The 18,630-nt window shown below is 60.2% G+C and overlaps 1 protein-coding gene across 4 annotated transcripts in view; it reads right to left on the bottom strand.

The window, feature by feature from the left end:
- CDH22 (cadherin 22) overlaps positions 1–18,319 on the bottom strand; it is a 92,177-nt gene extending 73,858 nt beyond the window's left edge. The window contains exon 1 of one of the 4 annotated variants that reach the window (XM_079979136.1): positions 18,255–18,319. The gene's annotated coding sequence lies outside the window, so the exon portion shown is untranslated. Of the gene's footprint in view, positions 1–15,328; positions 15,376–15,690; positions 15,988–17,373; positions 17,450–18,254 lie in introns of those variants that run through there. The other 3 variants (XM_079979133.1, XM_079979135.1, XM_079979134.1) reach the window with 3 other exon arrangements.
- Between the last annotated feature and the right edge of the window lie 311 nt (positions 18,320–18,630).

Raw genomic sequence — 18,630 nt, 5'->3', positions numbered from 1 at the left:
CTGCTCTCTTCCCCACCCCCCACAAGCACAGCCAGGGGCCTCCCTGGTGGCTCCATCGCCATCCGGCCCCAACCTAACGCAATTCACGTTTCCATCAAGTCACCAACATCTGCATCATGCATCATTTCCAGGGTTCATTTGGCATGCAGCAAACTTGCAGGATGTTGCTTTCCTGGCAGTGGAATCTTAATTGTTGACTTGCAGCAAGGCGGCTCTGTGGGCACAAGGCAGGAGCAGGCAGGCAGGTGGAGGCGTTGGAGGGGAAATGTCTGGGGGGAGCAGGGAGGAGGAGGAGGTGTCATGGATGCTTGGGTTGAGATTCCTGCATTGCAGGGCCTTGAACTACATGGCCCTGGGGACCTATTCCAACTCCACAGCTCGTATGATCCTCTGATTCTTCCCCAGCAGGAGCCAGAAGGGGCAAGTGCCACCCTCCCCCAAGGGAACCAGAGCAAGGGCTGCCCAGGAAGTCAGAGAACCCTTTCCGGGTCAGCTCTGGTCCTGGCGGTTGCTGGAGCAGCCACAGAGAGGGTCAGGCGGGTGCCAGGCAGGTGGGAAAAGGTGTCTCTCCACCTGGGCATGGCCAGCAAGACAGACTCCCTCTTCATCATCCTCAGGCGGGAGATGGAGAATATGAGAGGAGCCTGTAACCTCAGGCCAGTGGCCCACCCAGTCCAGCCTCCTGTTCTCACAAGGGAAACCCACAAGCAGGATTGGAGAAGAGAGTCTTCTCCTGGGGCTTCCAGCTAATGGTATTCGAAACCGCTTGTGCCTCCAACAGGGGGGGGGGGGCAGGCCCATCCTGGCCAGGAGCCTCGGATCTCTTGATCCTCCTCCATAAATTTGCCTCTCCCTCTTTTAAAGTCATCAAGGTTGGTGGCCATCACTGCCTCTGCAAAATCATTCTATCTCTTACCTCAAGGATGCGGCTCAAGCCCCAACAGTTGAAAACACAACGTTAAAAGCAGTTGGAACAGATTTCAGGGAAGAGAGCAGGGTGGGGGGGCCTCAAATGTATTCAGCTCAGAGTTACTCTAGAGGGATCCACTGAAATAATGACTGAGTTGAATAAGTTGATTTCAATGGGCCTATGAGGAGTAAAACTTACACCTCCCGTTATCTCAGGGGTCAAAGGTCAGGGGGAAAGGTTACTGGGATGCAAGGGGTGAGAAGGAGACCATCCAAGTCAGATGATCACCAAGATTCTGAACTGGACCCAGAAACAAACTGACCACCAGCCCAGCAGACACCCAAGAACCACCCAAAAGGTGACTCCATGGGCAAGCGCCCAGCCACGCCCCTCCTGCCTCATTCTGGGCCAACTGAAGTTTCTGGTCAGTCTTCAAGGGCCGTCCCATGTACAGCGCACTGCAGCAGTCCAACCTGGATGGATCCACAGCAGGCTGGATCTTCTGGGGAACCTCCAGGCTCCTTGGACCACTCGTGGCTGAGCTAGACATTTGGTGAGGGGTGGGAGCGGGGACCCCACAGAAGCCAACTTCTTTGGCCCCCGAGATGCCCAGTGCCCTGGGGGGGGGCGGGTCCCAGCCCCACCCAGGAGTCTTCCAGGCCCCCAGCCAAGGAGCAGGCGACTGTCAGGCATGTGGAAGAATGAAGGTAATTAGCCGCTTTAATGCCAGTTGCAGCCTAATCTTTCACACTTAGGAAAATTGTTCCAATGATTTTCTTATTTTCAGGGGAACTCATTAAATAAGAATTAGAAACCAGATACGATAGTAGATAAAAAAATTAGCTCTGCCGCCATATCCTGCCAAAACAGGGCAATTTGGCTGCTGTCTCCTCCTGGGTCTCCAGAATGGGAGGGGGGCCAAGCGGGGCCTAGCCAGACATCAGCCAGTCTCCAGAGGTAAGGACCCTCGGGCCCAAAGTCCTGCCCACTCGCCCCAGCCTAGGCCTTGGAAGTTCAGCAGCCCAAAGGCCCAGAGTGCTTGCCAAGAGTGGTGCGGGGAGATCTGGAAGCAGGGGCCTCTGAGCACCTGCAGAGTGCTTTCCTGCAGCGCAGAGTTGGCGGGTTTCAGCCCACCCAAGCACCCAAGGGACGAGTGGAAGGGGACCAGAGAGTGGACTCAGGTCTGCGTATGCCCCCCATGGACGCCTCCGCCTGCTTCTCCCCTCCCCCCCCCCCGGGACTGGGGGTGGAATTTGAGATCCTGGTGTAGTTACTTGGAGCCCCAGGGCGGGAGTTCTAGCTCTACAATTTTATGAGTCTATGAAACTCATTTTCCCTTTTCTCATTAGCAAAACTGGGCAAATTGTTCATCCATTCATGTCTGAACATTCGTCCTCTGTGCCAAGATGCCAGCGTGCTGCCTCAGGCAACATGGACTGACCTCTGCCTTCGCCAGTGGGGGGAGCCAAGGGGAAGCCCCCCCCCCCCAGCTTCCTCCTTCCAAGCCATGGGGAGGGGAAATGTCACGCAAGGCAGGCTGCTGGGAATTTTCTTCCGCAAAGTGTTGGTGGGGAGTCTTTGACTGAGGAAACTGGGGGTGACAAGTCCAAACACCCCCTGCCGCTTCCCGGATCAAAGGAGTGTCTCCCCACAGCTGCTGTTGAGTTTCCAGGGAAGCCATGGGGGGGGGCGCCAGCTACAGACCTCCTGAGCTACCGCAAAACACGGAAAATGAGATTCGTGGTTGGGATCCAGATTGTGTGCCAGGTGCCCAAGAGGGCAGCCCAAATCGCTGAAGTTCCCCCGCCCTCCCACAGGGAGAAGGACAAGCAGCTAAGTTTTAATTTGGGGAGGGATCCAAGGAGGGACATGATGGGAGAGGGCTTGATAAAGTTATGAGAAGTGTGAAGACGCAATTTTTCTCCTGTTCTAATAGAGGGACATGGGGTGGGGGATGCTCAACGAAATCAGACTAGCAACATATCCAGGACGGGCAAAAGCAAGAACTCGTTCAGCCGTCCTAGTCGGGGCTGATGGGAACTGTAGTCCAAAGCACCAGGATGCCATCAGGCGGCGGAACAGGAAGCCTGCTTTACAAAAGTTAAGGTTTGCCAAACTATTCTGTGAAACACCTTCCACCCTCGCTTCCCCATTAAACAGCTTGACTGCCCCCGAATCACCAGGCTGGAATTGGTGTGGCCCTCTACTGGCAGCCGCGCTAACTGCAGCATGACGACAGCCTTACGTTTTAATATACGGTATATAGGAAGAAAATAAGGCAGTTTGTTTACTTCCACTTTTATATCCCACCTTCCTTCCTTCCTCCAAGGACCTCAGAGTGGCATGCATGGCTGTGCTCCTCCACATTACATCCTCACCACAGCCCTGTGAAGTAGGTTAGGCTAAGTCACTCATGGCTGAGTGGGAATTTGAACCCTGGTCCATCTCTCTAACCACCACACGAAGACCAAGGGGGGGGGTCCATCTAGCCTTGCCTCCTGCAAGTGCCGACCAAATGCCTCAGGGAGAGAAGCCCACAAGCAGGGCATGAAGGCGAGTAGTCGCCGTAGCTACATTGAACCTCCATGGCCAAAGGCAGTCTACCTTGGAATAGAGGTCTCTGAGGACAAACTCCCTGCAAAGCACCAGCCTTCCTGCCCTGCTTGGGGGATTTTTTTCCTGCCAAAGGGCTTTGATCCCATGGCCAGCTGGAAGAAAAGCCCCCCACCCCACCCATCACTTGCAGGTCTGAGACAAAGGCTGAGCGTAGGAAAATCTCAGGCCTGCAGAGCGCTGGATTCTGTGTGTATTTATACCTACAAGCAAAAGGTGTCCTTGATTTTCCTTTCCACACAGAGAACTCCAAAGCAGCCAACGTCAGTCAGGACAAAAACACCAAAGAACAGCACAAACAACTCCAATTAAAACAAAAAAGATCGAAAGAGCAGATAATTGTTATGATTTTTTAAGGCAGAGCTGAACCTGGTTAGTAATCTAAAAACCATCTCACACCTGCGCAGTGGATAGACTCAGCAGGACGGCCAGGCGCAGGCAAGGTGGGCTCAAGAAAAGCCCCCTGGGGCTCTTTCCAATTAAATTCAAGTGTTCCTTTCATTATTAGAAGGGGGCAAAAGGAGGGGCATAAATCTTTAAAATAAAGCGACCTCCTTCAGTAAAAGGGTGGCAGGTCCCTGATGGGTGGAGGTGGCCCTTGAGGGAAAAGGGCCCTTGTAGAAAGGTCAACCCCCGATGGCGTCTCCAGGAATGGAGGGGAAGACCCTCAAGGCTGAAACCCCGAGGCCAAGCGCTGCCAGCCAGGGTCCACAACACTGAGACGGGTGGGGCAATCCAGCCCCCTGCATGGCCTCGTCCTCAGCCATTGGGGGCTTCGATGGATAGGCAGCTGGCCTTGGGTGGCACCCCTGGGCAGCAGCCTCAGCCTCTGGGCACTTGCCCACTATTTATGCAAGATCCCAGGTGCTAATCCCTAGAAAGGATGGAGGGTCCCTGCAAGAGGGGCTGGAGCTCCGGGACAGAGGCCTTGCTTTTCAGAAGTGGAGGCTGCAGGCTCAATCTTGGGCATCCACTCCAGGTTTAAAGAGAAATCATGGGATGGTAGAGTTGGAAGGGACCCCCAAAGGTCATCCAGTCTAACCCCCCGTGATGCAGGAATCTCAACCAAAGCATCCCTGGCAGATAGCCCTCCAACCTCCAAGGAAAGAGAGTCCACCACCTCCCAAGGGAATCTTGTGGGCCAGGCAGGGAAACAGGCGCAAAGGCCTGAGGGGCTGGAGCTGCTGCCAGTCTGAGCAGATTGCCCTGGCAAGACTGGCCCACCAGACTCATAGGGTTGTGAATGCGGTTTGGGCTGTAGGCTGAAGACAGCCAGATCCGGGCCAAGGGGTGCGTATCCTTGCGGCCTGAAGGAGCCCATGGCAACCAGGGCAGGGGGGGTCTGTGGCAGCGCCCGCCCCCTTTCCCCTCCCCCGCCCGTTCTCCAGCACATCACCTTCCTCCTTCCCAGCAGCTGCAGACGCCCTGCGCACTCCTGATGCAAGAAACAGGCTTTTAGCGTCCTGTCTAGTAGAATCAAATTTTTATATCCTTTCACGGCCAATAAATCCAGCTGGGAGAGGAGAGGCAGAAGGGGCGTAAAAGCCCTCGTAAATGCTGCCAGCAGCAGAGCGGAGGGGGCCCCTCCCAGCACGCACACACACACACACACACACACACACACACAGCGACGGCAACAGCTCCATCGCCCGCGCGGATCCCCGATAACGGCGGCAAATGCTTACACCCGTCTCCCGTCTCATTTTCCCAGCTTGATCTCCGCTGTCGCAGTGTGATGGTTTCACCCCATTAGCCTTCCTTAAAAAAGTGATCCCAGCCCCACGCCTCTTATTGCCCACATAAATCAGGTGGCTGGGAATACAGAGCACCTTTAAATAAACAGCTGATGGAAGTGAAGTTCCAGGATCATTATTAATAGCTTTCCATTTCGGCGGCCACTGTGCTGTGACATGCGTCCCCGGGAGAGAACGCTCGTGCCTCCCGGCCCCCAGCGCGGCCCGTCCCCTGAGGCTCCAGGCAGGAGGAACGGCTGCACCCGCCCCTTAATTGCACAGACCCCGTCCGCTAACGGAATGCTAATGCCAGCCAGAAGGAGGAGAAGGGTCTCCGGAGCAGGAGACGGGGACCCTTGCCAGGCCTCCGAGGTGGAAGAGGAGGAGAAAGCCCCCCTTGAAGCAGGCGTCCTCCCTCCCCCCCCTGTCCCATACCAGGAGGACCAGGGGTGCTGCTGCTCCTCACCCAGAGACGAGGAGAGAGTGTGCAGACTGAGGAGGCAGAACCAGCCCCGCTGAGGGCAGCTGCTTTTACCTGACCGGATCCAATTTATTTTTCCCCAGCCAGCCCCAGGCAGAGACGGAATCGATCCCTCAGCCCTCTCTCCGGTAATTAGCCAGCTCCCCTGGGAGAAGCCAGCAGGTGCTCCCCAGCCCGGAATAGCAGAGAGGGGCTGGGCAAAGCGGCCGGCCAGGAAAGCAGCCAGTGGGGCAGATCTGGGGCCCAGCAGGAAGGAGAGAGGCCCAGCGGGCAGCGGGTGCCAGGACTGAAGCGGGGAGGGGGGCATTTCCAGCCACAGGACTCCCGGACACATAGCCTACCTTCCTCTTGAACCTCATCAGCCCTCACTTGGAACAGCCTCCCATCAACAAACAGCCGCCCCCCCATTCCCCTTTCCTAAAGATTCAAAGCATCTCAAGCCAAGCAGAGATGAGGCTGGAGAAGACGCCAACCACTAGGCCAACTCCTGGATACTGAAGAGCTGGAGAAACCCTGGACTCCATGCCCTCCAGGACCCACTGGAATCTAGGGCAGCCCATTCTCGGAGGAGCTTGCACCGAAGAATGGGCTTACAGGCAAACTGGGTGGCAACCCCTGGCAGAGGAAGGCCTGGTCTGCCTGGCGCAGCCACCAGTCAACTTCCCTCTGCCACCATCCTGTGGGGCTGGCGCAGCTGCTGCATCTTCTTCACTCCCTGGCGCACACCTGGCTCCCGAGGAGACCATGCAAGCACGGAATGGCAGAGTTGGAAAGGGCCCACGTGGTCATCCGGTCCACCCCTCTCCAATGCCGGGATCTCAGCTTAGGAATCCCGGCTAGGTGGCCCCCCAAGCTCTGCTCCAGCCCCAGGAGGACTCCATCTTGGGGCGGGGCAGCCAAGTCACCAGGCACCCCTGGCACAACCACCTGGGCACTCGGCACCTCAGGCAGCCCTCAACACCTGGAATGGGGCAGCAGCAACCGAGAGCCAGTGGGGTGTAGTGGTTAGAGAGTCAAGCTAGGGCCTGGAAGACCAGGGTTCAAATCCACCCTCCTCAGCCATGCAACTCACTGGGTGACCTTGGGGACCAGTCACCGCCTATCAACCTACCTCACAGGGTTGTTGTAGAGATTAAACGAGGAGGGGGAGAACCATGCTTCCCCTCCCCCTTGAACTCCTTGGAGGAAAAGGTGGGATTTGAAAGCCGTCCATAGATAAAAGCAATAACAGCCTCGCAGCAGAACAGGCCTGGGAAGTACAAGGGGGCCCAGCTGCGACCTTTGCCATGCAGCGCCCACCAGGCAGCAGCTGCCATCTTGGCACAGGCTCTGCCCAGCCCGAGCCCCAGGACTGCCCCCTGGTGTTCTTCTCCTTCTGGGGCTGGGGGCGGACCTTCACAAAGCAGAACCCTTGAGTCCTGTGCGGTGGTAACTGATCTCTTGTGATTTCCATCACAGCCACCTGAGGGGCACTTTGGAAAATCCTAAATGCAAGAGCACCCAAGGCAGGCTGGGGGACAAAAAGGTAGGTGTGGGGGGAGAAGGGGAGGGAGGGGGCTGGAGCAGCAGCAGCAGCAGCATGGTGGGGGGGGCAGAGATGCAAAGAGGCAGGAAGTGTGTGCAAGGCGGGAGAATGGCTGCAAGGAGGAGGAGGAGGAGGAAGGTGGGCTGAAGATGGGTGCCAGGCAGGTGCCAGTCTGTGGAAGAGAGATGTGTGACCCCAGGCACCACCCGCCCACCTGATTGGCGTTGGCAAGGGAGCAGCAAACTGCCCTCCCCAGCCAGGCCAGCAGGAAAGGCCAGCCCTTCCAGACGGCCCCATCCTCAGGAGAGAGGGGTCTGCTGAGACAGGTGGGCAGCTCAGCCTCCAGCCCCCTCCCCTGCCTGCCTGCCTGCCTGCCCCCCCCCACCCCCAGAGGTGCAGCCTTTCCTTCCCGCCCTCTCCAGGCATCGCAGAGGGAGAGCATCACGGAGGCGATTCTTGTCGCCTGAGCACCGTGCGCACACATGCACGCCAGACAGCAGTCCCCCTCCCCGCACGGTCCTGCCTGCCTCTGCCTCACACACTTTCCGCCTCTTTGCAATTCCACTCCGCAGGTTGTTGCTGCCTCTGCTCGCTCGCTGGTTCGCAGTGGCTCCCTTTGTTCCAGAGGCTGCTGCCGCTGCCTCCTCCTCCTCCTCCTCTGGCTGCTCTCACCTCCCTTGTCCCTCTTTAGCCTGTTTGATGAGCAGAACGTCAGAACTCTTTGCACACAAAGCAGCCAAGCAGCCGGCCTCCTCTGAAGGGGAAGGCACCTGAGAAGAAACCCCCTCCTCTCGCTCTCACAGCCGCAGCAGCTCTACCAGAGAGAGGGGAGCTTCGGGTGCCCACTGCTGGGGGCAGGACAGGCGGGCAAGAGAGGCAGGCAGCCCACCCCCACCCCCAAGAAGTGCGCCTCCTGCAATGGGCCACCAGGAGGCACAAGCTGCAGGCAGCATCCGAGGCTGGCAGGTCTCCTAAGGACACAAGAAGTCTCCTGTCTCTCTCGAATATCTGGGGGGGGGCTGGGAAATGGAAGACCCCAGAAGCAGCGGAAGAATGCCACATGCCCAACCATCCCCACCAGCTGACACAGTCATATGGGGTACTAGCACCCCATTTTTCTGGGTAGCGTCCTCCAGTATAGCTGCCCCACAGAGAGCAAGCAGGCTCCTGTCAGCTGAGCCAGGCAGCCAAGCCAAGCCAGAGGACCCCCCACGCCAACAGCCACAACTGCTCCACCATCTCTCCCGGCATTCCCACAGTGCCCTGAGCACCGGGCAGACGGAGGCCTTGACCTGCTCAGACCCCACACAGAGTGGGAGAGTGGCAAAGGCGGGGGGGGGGCAAGGGAGGCCTCAACTGTTAGATCCACGGTAGTTAACAGCTTAGCTAGATCACGAGGCAGCAGCCTAGGCATTTCCTTGGGGATGTGTCCTGGTTCCAGGGCTGATCATTACGGAGCCCGCAAGCCAAGCCAAGGAAATTCAGACAGGATTGCAGCCCCTTTGGAGGACGGGGCTGGAATTCATAGAAGAAGTTCTTGACTTTGAAACGGGGAGGAATCAAGAAAATCAAGGAGATGAGCCGGAATGCAGAAGCAGAACAGCAGACGCCCTCCTTGGGCTGGGTGAGCCGGGTTGGGAGTCCCCACGGTTGAGTTGTACAGGAACCCCCGTTCCGAGCAGGAGTCCACGCAGCCGCCAGCCGTCCCCAGCACAAAAGCAGCTCCTGCTAGGTCACAGATTTATACAGTGGTACCTCAGTTTACAATCTTAATCCGTTCCGGAAGTCTGTTCTTAAACCGAAACCGTTCTTAAACAGAGGTGCGCCTTCCCTAATGAGGCCTCCCGCCGCTGGTGCACTTCCACCGTTCAGCTTCCGTTCTTAGACCGAGGTAAAGTTTGCAAACCGGGACACTATTTCCAGTTTTGCAGAGTTCGTAAACCGATTCGTTCTTAAACAGGGCTGTTCTTAAACTGAGGTACCACTGTACACTGCTTAAATATGAAGGCTGCCATTTACCCTCCTTCTGCAGAAAGTTCCAATATGGGAAGACCCAGCTAAGCAGCCCCAGGGAAACGGGCCCCACTTTGGAATAATAATGCAAAGGCTCCCACAGTGGTTTTTGGAGTGGCATCACGAGGAGAGCAAGCACATGTGCCTCCCCAAACCACAATGCCCCAGAGAGGCATCAGGAGGCACCGGGGTGGGGAAAACATTTGGAGCAAATGAGGGGGGGCAGCCTCCCCTTTCCTGCCTGCTTTCCCCCTCCAAACAGCCCTTGGCCAGGAGGCTTCACTGGGGAGGGGGGAAGGAAGAGGGAAGTGGGAGCCCTCAGCATCTGGGGACCAGCATTTGCCTGCAGTGGGTGGGCTGCCCCACAGCCTGCCAGTGATGCTTCCTGCAAGGGATGGGGCAGGAAGGAGAGACACTGCTGCCTTGGAAGCTTCATTAAGGGTGTCTGCTGGGATCAGAAAGGGGTGCCCCTCTTGCCCCCCAACCCCTTTCCCCCTCTGCAGAATCAGGAGTGACGACAAAAAGGCTCCTGGGATCTTAAAGGCCAAATGTCCCCCCCCAAAAAAAAAACATGCCCCTTTCTCCCTCCCCAGTTCCTCAGTGCTGCACTAGGCACCCAGGAGGGCCCAGAGTTTCCAGGAGGGGGGCTGTGAGCTGGGGGCAAGAGCTTCGGAAAGAGGCGCAGCACTCAGCAGGCCACTTACTGGAAGGCATCCGCTCCAGCCGCCTCCCTGCCCCCCTCCAGGGGGGGGGAGAGTGCACGTCGCCAGCCTTGGAGCAGACCCAGCCTGGGCAGCTTTGCCTGCTGACGGATCCACTTTCGGTTGCGAGGAGAGACTTTGCCTGCCGTCCAGCACTAATTACCCAGAGCAAGGCAGCGGCAGCCTGGACCGGCCCTGGCTCATCAGCTCCCAAGCGAGCGAGACGGCCAGCGAGAAAGCGGGGGGCAGGCCAGTGACCCTCCGGGCAGCTTGTTAGCAGGCACTGCAGGTCACCTGGCCAAAGCAGAGCCGCCGCCAGCTCTGCAGGACAGCTGGGCTGCGCTGGCAAAGGGCAGGACCACCTCATCAGGGTGGCGTCTCTGCCCCGTCCTGGCCCCTGAGGGGGGAGGCCCCTGGGGTGCACAGCAGCAACTGCATAGGCCTGGGACAGCTGCTGCTGGGCTCCAGTCACCCTCTCTTCATCAGGAGAGGTGCTGGCCTTCCAGGACCACAAGAGGCTTACGGACCCAGGAAGACGGACCTCTCCCTGAGGAAACCCACAAGGTCTTGTCCAGAATAGCAGCAAGAGATGGGCCTCTGCATCCCCAGCCCCATTTCACTCCCAGGGTGCTCCGGCACCCAATTCTGGCCTGGGGTGGGAGGGAGAGGACGCTGTTGCACAGAGGGTGGGGCCTGTAGAATTTCACCTTCCTGGGTTTTCAGCAGAACATGGGGAGGGATTCGGAAATGGAGAGAGAGGTCAGCAGGGACAGCTTCTGGGGCAACAGCGAGGTCATCAGGTGGCAGCGCCCCATAGTTGGGACAGGCCTGTTGAAAAGAAGCAGTGGTCCCTTGGCCACAGAAAGTCCCAGGGGCACAGACTCAGGCAGAGACACCCACCCCCCACCCCTCCCAGCAGAAAGCTGCTTCTTCCTGAGACAGAGACCAAGTGGGTCTATTGTTTGCAGAAGAATGAGCTGAACCTGCTGCTTCTGGCAGCCCCCCCCCCCAAGCCCAGGAAGCAGGGAGACTTGGCTCATTGCCTGAGAATGCCTTGCAGTTGCCATAGGGATGCCACAGCCGCCACAAAAGGGGCTTCCAGAGGCAAGCCAGCCCAGCCCTGGCTGCGTGGGGGGGGGGTGAGGCTCCAATGGGGCTTCACAGGACAGGTAGGGGGCACCCAAACGCAGAGCCTGCCCACCCTCTCCCTCCCCCAGCCACCGTGTTGGAGCCTCTCGGAGAACAGGCTGGGCGGGCAAAGGGGGCCCCTGGAAGAGAGTGCCCTTTCTGCCCCAGAGCCACTGAGCCCCACGGCACAGAGTCCAGTGGGGGATGGGAGCCCTCCGCAGCCCCAGGCCTGGCCAGAAGTCTGCCGCTCTGAGCTCCTTGGAGAAAAGGGTGAGAAATAAACACAATAAATAAACACGAAGCCTCCGAGAGCAAGCCAAGGGCAACTGGGGATCTGACCGCGGGGTCTGCCCCACAGCATTCAGCATTCAGCCAGGGAATGGGCGGCGGGGAGGGGGAGTTCGTCTTACAAATATCACCACACACTCTAGGTGCTCTTCCCTTGTCAACTCCCCAGCAGCCTGACCCTAATCATGCTTATTACTCAGAATCTTAGAATCGTAGGGTTTGAAGGGCCCCCTAGGGAATAAGTGAAGGCACTTGGCTCCCAGGGTGGTCAGAGATGGCCAGGATCCAGAGAGGGATCCTGATGGTGAGAGGGTTACTGATGGTGACTGATGGCTACTAATGGTTTTTAAACATATTTTATACATAGTTTTGGTTGTATAAATGTTAATTGTATTTGAATTATTGGTTTTTCTATGTTTCTAGCAGTTCTTGCTTATATCTGCAAGCCACCTTGAGTCCTGTCAGGGGGAAAGGTGGGGTATAAATAAAATAAAATAAAATAAAATAAAATAAAATAAAATAAAATAAAATAAAATAAAATAAAGACAGGATGAGTATGTTCTGTCTCCACTGTTGGAGGCAGCAAAGCTTCTGAACAGGGCCTTTCCTGTGCTGGCTCCCCTTGTGGAACGCTCTCCCCAGGGAGGCCCGCCCTTCCTTGCAAGCCTCCTGAATCTTGCTCCAGCCTGCCTCTCCCTCCCGGCCCTTCCTACCTGCCTGCTCCCCGATTCCAGTACCCCTTCCTTCCATGGAGGGCTTTTGGGCTCACAGCATGGCAGCCAATCAATTCCCCAGCTAACTCTGGCCCTTGGGTTCCTAATGTGGCCCTCAGCATCCGTGGCTCTATGGAATCATAGAATTCTAGTGCTGGAAGGGCCATCCAGCCCAACCCCCTGCAATGCCGGCCTCTCAACATAGGCCAATCAACTACACCGTCATATTTAGGTCCCCACCCCAACTTTCGCCTGAGTAACAGACTCCTTGCAAAGTCTCTTTGCAAGGCATTATGCAACTTGCGCTGCTTCTGCAACCAGCTGCAAAACATGTGCCCATTAAGCCACAGGTTTGTGGCTTTCTGTGGAAGTAGAGGTTTCATGGCCCACCCAAGCAGGCCAGGTCTCCCCCCCCCCCAAACCCTCCTTGAGATTCATGGGACAACCGCAAGCCATTCTCCGGTCAGCCCTTCCCAAAATCCTGGCCACCTGCTCCTTCTCAGGACGGCCCACAGTCCACCCACCAGGGCCCAACCCCTCATTCCTGCCCTGCTGCTCTTGGTCCCAGCCCTGCTCAGGCGGGCACTGCCAGGGCTCCTGCCAGCCTGCTGGGTGGGGTGCCAGACCCAGCGCCCTGGAGCCCCAGGCTCTCACCAGGAGCTTCCCTGGAGCCTTCTCCAGGGATCTCCCCCCCCCCCACACACACACACGCTGGGGACATGCAGCTGCTCCCCTCCTGGGGATGGAGGAGAGCTCACCCCCCGCCCAGCCCCAGCCTGTCCTGCTTAAAGAACCCCAAGTCTTTCCTGTGAACTCGCCACTCCCTGACCTCCTGCTCTGGAGCTTCTTCCTCACCCGCTTCAAGACGGCAACAATTCTTCAAATTTATCACCCAATATGAATGATTCAGGAGCAGGCACAGCGCCAACATCCTCTCTTGTCATTTGGCTGAAACTCTGCAGAGTCTTTATAACCCACAAGGGCCCAGCGTGGTCGTCAGCGGGCCAAGGACCCAAACGGAGCAGGAGGGGGCAGGCAGCCTCCCCCTCCCTCACCGCTTCTCCTTCTCAATGCCTCCTGCAGGATGCTCCTCCGGGGCCCAGACTGGCAGCCTCTAGAGCGGCTCAGCACCCCCATTTCCCCCAGCACCTAGACTTGCAGAGTGGGAAGGGACCTCAGAGGATATCCAGTCCAACCCCCTTCAATGACAGGGACCAGGTGGGCTGAGAGAGGTTGAGCGGCCGCCGTCTGCCCAGGACAACCCACTGCTGGAGCAGAACATCAGAAGACCCAGCGGGACCTAGTCTAGCATCCTCTTCCCAGAGCGGCCCAACGGGAAACCCTCAGGCAGGACCCAAGTGCGAGAGCCCACTCCCCTCTGCAGTTTCCAGCAACTGGGATTCAGAAGCATTTACAGCCTCCAACTTGCCAGCTCAGCTGGGGTGGGGGCAGCAGTCCTCTGAGACTGAGGGTCCCCCACATGGCTTCCCTGGTCTCTCCCCTGGTCTGGGGGCAGGCTCCGGCTCCCCTTACGCCCCCCCAGGCTGATCGATTCACTCAGAGAGCCTGAAGCATGGCCTGCCCAAGGAACAATTCTTCCCATGTGGGGACTTTTAAAGCAACAAGAAGTCACCCAACATGAATGCAAGGGAAGCATCTGCCAGTGGTCTGGAACAGGAGGGCCCAGGAGAGAGGAAGCACAGAACTGCGCAGGGAAGGGGAAAGGAGTTTCTGCCAGCTCATCAGAAAATGGCCCTGAGCAACTGTGCCCCACTAGGCTCAGCCCCAAAGCACAGGCCCTGCTCCCTCCCACTGCCCTGCTCCCCCCCCCCCGGTGCCACCCACCCCTCCACCTCGAGGAGCAGCGGGCATTTGCCAGCACTGCTTCTGCCTCTCCCGACTCCCCAGGGACCCTTCCCCATGTGGCTTCTGGCAATTGTGCCTCCTTCAGCTGAATCGCTCCCGTGGGACTCTTGCAAAGCCTGAGGCCCAGAGGGAGGAAGCCCCAGGTGGGCATGAAGAAGGAAGCAGGGGAGCAGCCGCCTGGCACGGCTGCGCCAACACAAGAAGGAGAGGGGCGAGTCTCCCCGCCCCACGAGAGATCACTTCCAGCCCCAGCCAGGGGGGGCACCTTCGCTCAAGCGGCACAGCCAAGCAGGCCAGAGCCACTTGGGTGCCTCCTTGGGTCTTGTGAGCGGAAGAGTTGTCTGGCTGGAAAGCGGCCTCCCAGGCCCAACAGGATAGGAGCCCAGGGAGCAGACTTGAGGTGAGGCCAGACTGGCAGCAAGGGCTCCCTGGGTTTCAGAGAGCAGTCTCTCCCAGGCCTGCCGGGGGACCCCAGAGGCTGAACCCAGGCAGAAGAACACAAGGCGAGTCTGCAGGATCCGGCCAGGGGCCCATCCAGCCCAGCCTCCTCTTCTCACAGTGGCCAACCAGATGGACCAGAGCACAAAAGCAGCTCTCCCCTTCCGTGGTTCCCAGTCTCGGTTTCCAGAGGCAGTGCTGTCTCCAGCTGCGGAGCACCTTCTACATGCCAGGCCCCTGCTCTGTCCCTGAGCCACAGCCCCCAGGCAGGCACAAAGACACACTGCTGTGTGTTCCCAGCATCTGAGAATCAAAGATTGACTGCCTCTGAAGGTGGAGGCTCCTTTCAGCTCCGCGGATCCGTCACCACATTGTTCTACCGCCAAGCACAGCGCTCACACTGGTGATCATTGCAACGCATCCCCCCGCCCAAGCGCAAAGAACAGAGCAACAACACTGTGCAAGGGGGGGGGGCTGGCGGGTGTGGGCAGGCACGTGCGTGGACACAGCCACACACTCTCTCACACACGTGCCCAAGCACACACACGCGCGCACAGCCCCTCAGCAGGCAATAGACCCCATGCGAGAGCCCGCCAAAAGAGGCTTTCTTATTTATTAAATTTATATCTGCCGCTTTCTTCCCAGCTGCCTCAAATTAGGAGCCTGACTCTGGCAGCCAGAAGCGGTCCCGTCAAGGACTTCCTCCTGCCCGCCACTCGGAAGCCGAAGGGGGCAAAGCCAGCAGCCCCAGGGCGCGGGAGCTACCTGAGGGGCGCTGCAGCCTCCCCTTCCCGCTTCTGCCATTCCAGGAAACACCTGGAGAAGGCACGCTCACCAAGGCAAACCCAGAGAGAGAGAGAGCCGCCGCCCTCCTGGCCCCAGCAAGGCCCGGCCGGGGGGCGGGCGGGCAGCCACTCACCTGTCCAGGGGCAGCCGCCGGAGAGCGGCCCGACTGAGCGCAGAGTTGGATCCGCACCCAACTTGGCCGCCCGCTGCCGCGCTGGCACGCCCAAGCAGCGCCAGCCTCGCCGCTTCCGCGCCTGCCGGTGCACGGAGCAGGCGTGCCCCCGGCAGCACCAACTCCCAGCTCCACAGTCACCAGCGCCCCACAAGCTGTGGGGCAACGGGCTGCTCCAGGCGGGGGGGAGGGGGCCCCCTCCTCCAAGGAAAGCCGCTCTTCCCCCTCAATGCGAGGCGAGTGTCTCTGGAAGGAGTAGCGGCCGGTCAGCCAAAGCAGCAGCCCCCCTCCCCCTCCAAAAAAATGTGCTATTTTCCCCCTACCGAGACCGGGGAGCGCTCCGAAGGGTCTCCTCGCGAGGGTCCAGCAGATGGAGGGAAGCGAGCGGACTCCGAAGCCCCGCAGAGCCCGGCAGCTCCTTGCCAAGAGATCAAAGTCAAATTCACCAGAAACCGATTAAAAATAAACATGGAACGGCTTGGTCTCTGCCTCTCATCCGCACGTGCGGGGACTGGGAACATCCACAGGCGGGGACGGAGCGGGGAGAGGAGGGCAGACCTGGACGGGGATCGTGCGTGCGGGGGGGGGGCGCGGCGTAAATCCCCCCTAGACCTCCGCAAAAAGCATCCCCTGCAATCCAGGTGAGGGGTCCTGGTGCTACCTGGGCGGCACTGCGGGGGTCCCTCTCTGGCCACGCTTGCTCAGGTGAAGAACTGCCTGGCCCTCCTGCCCACAGGAACCCCCCCCAACCAGGACTTGCTCCTCTTCTTCGCCCCCCAGAGACAGCACATGCAGACAGAGAGAATGGCTCAGTGGCCCCCTTCCTGGGGGGAGCATCTGCTGACCAGTCCAGCCCAGCGCCCCCAAAGTGGTGCGTCGAGGGAGAGTGGGCCCTGCCACAGTCAGCCCCCCCCCACACCTTTGGCTGGGCACACTTTAGATGCCCCACCCTCGCTAAGGACTGCTCCCCAAAATTACTTTCTCCTAACTGCGGGGTGCGCCCCCCCCCCCCGGAGAGCAGGGGGAATCCCAAAGATGCCCCACAGCGTCCAGAGAACCAAATGTCCCAAGGAGATGGCCCCCCAACCTCTCATTCCCCAAAGAATTGTGAAGGGGCGTCCCAGAGTCTAGGTAAGGCAGGATGCTTCTTGTGGGGGGGGGCTCCTGGTTATGCAGGGGGGCTGGCAGGCCTCCTCCCTCCAAGGCCCCAAAACACCCCATGGGAGGCGGGAGGGGCGAGCAAGAATTCCAAAGGGACCCCTCCCGGCAAGAGCCCCGGAACCGACCCCCTAGATCGCGCAGGGCCATCCAAAGCACGGCAAGCCGGCCAGGACCCTTCCCGCTTGCGGACCCCCCTGTTTCGCCCATGTCCCCCCAGTCTGGCCGAGGGTCCCCAGCCAACCAGCCGGGCTCCGGCCAGGGCCTCTGCTGGGCGACCGGAGGCGGGACGGGGAGGGACGTGAAGCGAACCGTGGCTGCCGTCGGAACAAGAAGCGAGCTTTCGAAAGCCGCGGCTCCCGAGCGAGCGAAGGCAGCAGCGTTTCCAGCCCCGCGACACCCCTGCGAGGTAGGTCCGGCTGAGAAGCAGCAGTGGAAAGAGAGGGGCTTTTAATCCAGGCTTCGGGGGGACCCTCCCCGCAGACTAACGGGGGCCCCACCCGAAGGCCTGGCACCGGAGCGCCCGGTTCTTCTCCCGAGGCTACCTGGCGGCGGCAGGCCCGGCTAGGGGCGCGCGGGCAAGGCGAAGGGTTCCCTCCACAGGGGCCTCGCCCCTTCCCGAAAGGGGGCGCCGCCCCGAGGGACAGGGGCCCAGCGACGCCCCCAGCCCACCAAGGGGCCTGGGGCCGTCTCCTCCGGGAGCAGCGCCGGCGACGAGAGCGGCGCCAAAGTTTGCCGAGCGGCGGCAGAAAGTTGCGCTCCTCGGCGGCGGCGGCGACGCCCTCAGCTGCTGCCCGACGGGGCGGGCGCCCACCTCCCGGCACGGCGGCGGCGGCGGCTGCTCTTACCTGGGCGGCGGGCGATGCTCCGGCGACAGCTCCTCTCGTGGCGGCGGCATCGGCACCGGCTCAGCGCCGCGGTGGCGGCGGCGGCGGCGGGCGGAGCGCGAGGCGAGCTGCAGTCGGCGCAGCGCGAGGCCAGCCCTCCTTTCGCCTCGCCCAGCCCGCAGAGCGCACGGCCCGGGGATCCACGAGCCCAGCTTCGCCCGCCGCCGGGGACGAAGGTGGCGGCGGCGCGCGGAGGAGGGAGCTCGGCGGGCGGCGGGGGCGGCACCCGGCACGGAGCCACGGGGACGGATGGGGCGGCCGGGGCTGGCGCCGCCGCAGGACGAGCAGGAGGCGGAGGAGAGAGCCTCTTGCGCCCCGCTCCGGCCCGGCTTCTCCGCCGCCCGGGGCCCTTCTCCGCCCGCCCCCCGCCCGCCCTCCACTGGCAACCGGAGGGGCTGCGCCCGCTCCCTGGCGCCCTCTGGCGCCGACGGCGGCTCTTCCACGGCGGCTCTTTGGCTCCCTCCAGCGGCGACGGGGCGCCGCGCTGCTCGCCTTCGTGCTCTGCCCGCTGGGCTGCCCCGTCGAGCCCACGCGGCGGGCGCCCTTCCCGTCGCCCAACAACCCGCGCGCTCTGCGCAAAAAGAGGCTGCCCGGGCGGGCAAGCTCCTCCTCCTCCTCCTCCTCCGCTCTACACGCGCTCAAGAGCACGCCCGTCATTCTTCGTAGGGGTCCCGGCCCGCGCTTCCTCGAGGGCTAAGCGCCCGAGGGTGTCGGGCGGGACGGAAACCGAGTCTTTCATGGGCGCCGTGGCCGAGAGCCGCCTCTGGCGCCCCCCCTGCCCCCAATCTCTCTCCTCCGGACCCAGTAGCAAGACCTCTGCCTGTTTCTCCAGGGTTAGTTACCTTTAAGGACGAAGCAAGTAAACGCGTGTCACGCGGGAACGGCGGCAGTGGAGCGCGGCTTGGCTGCCCAGTGTTGATTCTGCGTCACGTGTGAACGGTACTTGCCGCGCCGTGGGCCAGGAGCGGGTCGGGCCAGACGAGAGGCCGCTCACTGCCGGTGTCGCAGCGCCCCCTGCGGGCACAAGGACAACGAGCCTGCCCAGCCTCCTTTCCGCGCTCTCGGGCTGCGTCTCCCTCGCGGGCCCGGCGGGAGCCACTCGCCCTCCGACGGGGAACGCAGCGCTTCAGTCCAGGAGGGTAGCCAGGAATTGGGGGGGGGGATCAATCCCTTTGTTAAGGGGGTCTGAAGCTCAGTTTGCTATGTATTTTTATTACA

The sequence above is a fragment of the Podarcis cretensis genome (assembly GCF_951804945.1).
Source record: "Podarcis cretensis genome assembly, chromosome: 6".
Lineage (NCBI taxonomy): Eukaryota > Metazoa > Chordata > Lepidosauria > Squamata > Lacertidae > Podarcis > Podarcis cretensis.
Note: the sequence above shows the minus strand (reverse complement) of the source record. Positions and strands in the feature narration are given on the sequence as shown.